Here is a 4,470-nt window from a genome sequence, read left to right as displayed (position 1 = left end):
ATATTGATGTTTTTTCGTTATAGCAAATATAACAAATAAGTGATTAAATGCAACTGCAGAGCTGCAAACATTACTGAAGTACTGAAGGTCCATGAAGGCGTAAATTGTCTTTGTGTCTTTGTGAATGAAGCGCCATCTCATGGTTAAATCCTGAAATTGAAAATCTGGCAACGCCCTCTCAAGAAATAGTGGGAGGGCTTTACATTTCCAGCCACTGGGATCCGCTGGGTTTTCGGATGGAATCCATTGGGTGGAGTCCTACCTAGAGTGCTACATCTGTAGATAGTTTGAAAGAGGAATGTTTATCCATTCATTTAGAAAATGAATCCCGGAAAGTAGTAAAACTCGCAGACCTTATTGACCTTGGGAATCTGTCCACATCAGAACAGAGAGTATTACAAATGTAATTTTTTTTTTTTTTACATTTTTCATGTACTGCAGTTAGGATTTATTTCGGTGTAATGTCCTATTCGGTTATTGGATCGCTAGAAATAGCGCTGTCATCAGACTGGCTGTTACTTGCTCTGCTCAACCTCCCACCGCTTAAATGGACTCAATAGCGCCCCCTGCTGCTGTGGACATCTGTGAGAAAATCCTCAACACAACAACGGTGGAATATTCCTGCCAAAAGTCACGTGATATGTTTTTGTGCTTGTAAAACATATGCCTTACTTGTTTCTGAAACATGGTTTATTAGAAATGTGTAATATGTTTGTTTGATAGATACGTTTTTCATTAGTTTGTAGATAGTGTTTTGTATTTGTAAACCACGCTGTGTTTGTGACTCGTAGGGCATCTGTAAAACAGGTTTAGTTTGTTTGTGGAGTTATGGCAGGTAATTAGCTCCATAGTATGTTAACCAAATGAGGTAGAAAAGAGCGAGGGAACTATTTATTATCGTGAATTTGACTCGTATTTGTGCGCAGGTAATCTGAAGAGTGCAGTACCGGAGGAGGAGGACGACGAGGAGGCGATGAATCCTCGCTGAAGGATTCTCCGGACGAAAGGGAAGCAGCTTCAAGAGAACGGGAGAGTTCAGAGACAGACGTTCAGGTTTAAATTCATTAGGAGAAACGAGTGGAAACGGCTTCACTCGTTATGAACTGGACACGAATCCCATTTACTTCAATGTGACTGAAACTAAAATATAAATATATATACTTTAGTATGGCCTGTTTTAGTTTGATAATTACTTTAGAAGTTGGATTTCCCCTTTAACCCGAGCAGCAGACTGATAACACACTTCCTTCAAGTTGTTATTTCAAAGTTATTGAATGTAGATAGAATAATCTGGATGTGTTCAAATGTATATTTGGTCTGCTTGCTAGCTAGCTACTTCAGTGTAGCTCAGATTGCTAACTAAAACGGTTGCTACACCTGCCAGCTAGTTAGCTAAAACAAAAAGCTAAATCAATTAGCATGTAGCATGATACTTCTCTATCACCATAAGTGTCTGTTTCCGCAAAAGCCAAATTAAAGACACACAATAACAATCTTAATAGCAACAGTTAAACAATATAAGTCTAGATAAGTGTTAGCTCGCTTGCTAATTAACTCGTCTTTTTAAATAACGTGCAACCATTTCATAATTTGGTTTGTTTCCATCCAAAAATGTTTAAAATGTCCACTGTGTGAATGATTACACATAGTAATAAAATGTACTGTATTTCAATACTATGAGCCCCTATAATCACAGGTGTTATTTTTACATTTGGGTAACTCTGCTGGACTTTAGAAATCCTAACAAAATAAATAATGCAATAAATATGACCTTGAAACGTCATTAATGTCCATTCTGATGTATTTACTTGGTAAAAGTAGGTAATTATGGCCCTAATTTCTTTGCATAAATACTGCCATTTAGAATGTTGATGTCTTTTTAACATGAGTCAAAAAGTCTTCTGTGAAAATGTCCGGTTTCTTTGAGCTTTTCATGCTACTTGTTCCCACTATCTGGTATCTCCCATTGGCTCTTCAGTCAGCTGCAAAGAGATACATCAGTTTACAGTTGAACAGAAAGGATTTGGTGATAAATCAGATTACTTTAATGCATGTCTGTCGATCAACTCAAGATCCACTTTTGGTTTCATATTCTTTATTCTGTAAATCTGTAATGCAGTGTTTCCTGTTTGTCAATAACAGCAATAAAGTCTCCTGTTAAAGTGCTTTATTATGGCGCCTCCTGGTGGCTTCTGTAGGACATGGTTTTTATATTTCTCAGAAAATGCTGTAAGAAATCAGATACAGATTATTGATGAAGCGATAGACATTTACTTTGAACTGAAAGAAAGATCTGTTGTGTCAGGTTTTCTTTTAAGAATTGGATCATTTATTCTGCAATAATCGACTTTTATGAATGAAGGGATTGCTTAACACTCTTTACAATTCTGAACCCAACCAGGTCTACTATTCATAGTATTTAAATCACGGTTTCTATATATTTTTGTTTTGATAAGTGATTCACAGGTAGGCCTACGTCTAAAAGTGTGTTCACTTACAATAACAATGTAATTAAAAGTAAACTTTCCAGATGTTCCCGTCCTCTGGCCTCAGCAAGCTCTTCAGACTCTGGAATGTTTATTTAATTTATTTAAAGTCAAACAGTGCAATTAAGGACCAAATAAAAGGTGTTAAATAATACCTCAACCAATCAGAGAGCAGCATGTGTCCAGAGGTCACACCTGTGTTTTATTAGAGTTGAATGTTTTCCTGCTTCCTGGTTGAATGTTTAATGTGTATGTTGCAGGGTAGATTAGTTTGCAGTCTGAGCTTTAGAAAGACCAGTTCAGGAACAAAAATATGCTTGACTCAATACATACCTCTTCCCCATGTGCTAGGCAGATTGATGCAACTCAAAATTGTTCTGAGTGCACTTTACCAAAGCAAGGCTGGCGAAGCTGTTCCCTGACCTAGACCCTTCATGCCCTCGCTGCAACAGTCAACCAGCAGATCAGTCACATGTTCTGGTCCTGTCCCAACCTCAGCTCATTTTGGGGAATCATACTCATGACATCACATCCAATCCTGTGCTGTATTTGGGCTCACCCCTGAAGCCGGCTAAAGGTCAAACTCAGGCAGGCGTAGCATTGACCTCCTTGATTGCCGGCAGGCGCCTAATTGCACCAGATGGATGAGAGACACTATGCACTTCCTTAAACGTGAGAACATCCGGTACACTCTAAAAGGCTCTCTGCAGAAGTTTACAAAGATCTGGAACCCCTTCCTAAAGGAGAGTTTACAGATCCCCTAAAGCAGGGTGAGTTTGAGGCGGCAGGACCCCAGACGTCTCAACAACTGTTAAACAAAAAGAAGCGAGCTAAACGCTAACGGTGATCAACAGAGAACCCAAACAGGAAGTTACATATTAAACATTTATTGTTCGTCTTATTGCAGCTGCAGTTTGTGAGACGTTCACAGATCGATTAGGAGGAGGTGGAGTCTTAGTTTAAGTTCAAATGAAAAAACTGGACACAGAAAATCCAAATATGGTTTTTTTTTGCAGAAAGTGAAGGATTTCTTTCCAACAGATGGTTTTAATAAATGATATTTCTGCAGTCTTTTTAATATTGTTCCCACTGTACACAGCTGCTCTTCAGGCGCTTCGTCTGCCAACATCATCCAGAAAGAGAAAGGAACTCCACGCATTAAAACCCCAGCACGCCCACGCCCGTAACCGCTCAGTTTCTCACACACACATTTGGCAAATGGTCATAAAAATAAGAAAACATAAAGATTAAAAACAGACGACATCAAAGTACGTTATCTTTTACCCACAACTAGCTTTAAAAAAAAAGAGGAAACATCACCATGTTATACAAGAGAGTGTGTGCGTGGAGATTAGTGTGTGTGTGTGTACGTTAACATCATCATCATCATCATCATCATCATCATCATCATCATCATCATCATCAAATAAACCCAAAGTCCAGATCGTCATCATCTCTAAAACATCTCATCAAAACAAAGGAAAGTATTTTAGTGTCAGATATATATATACTATATATTTATATTTTGTTCTGTTCAAACACACACCTGGTGCATGACGATAAAGACACTGATCCCAAAATCATCCAGCTACTGACTGTGTGTGTGTGTGTGTGTGTGTGTGTGTGTGTGTGTGTGTGTGTGTGTGTGTGTGTGTGTGTGTGTGTGTGTGTGTGTGTGTGTGTGTGTGTGTGTGTACATTGAGGGGTTGTAGCAGAGTTTAGTGTTTAGTTGTATTTAGTGTGTGTGTGTCTTATTGTTACGTCGACGCGTTATAGCTGAGTTTAGTGTGTTTAGTGGTATGTAGGGTAGTGTGTGTGTGGTAGTGTGTGTGTGTGTGTGTGTGTGTGTGTGTGTCTATGCGTTGGCGCTGATGCTCTGTTTGTACACGGCGTGGTAAGCGTTCCTCAGCAGAACGTACGGGAAGCACGACTCCAGGAGGTCCATGGTGAGGAACGGAGACTCCTGCACGATCTGACACACACA

This window comes from Notothenia coriiceps, unplaced genomic scaffold (genome assembly GCF_000735185.1).
Source record: "Notothenia coriiceps isolate Sejong01 unplaced genomic scaffold, NC01 NC01_scaffold00031436, whole genome shotgun sequence".
Taxonomy (NCBI): domain Eukaryota; kingdom Metazoa; phylum Chordata; class Actinopteri; order Perciformes; family Nototheniidae; genus Notothenia; species Notothenia coriiceps.
The sequence above is the reverse complement of the archived record's forward strand: the minus strand, read 5'-3'. Positions refer to the sequence as shown.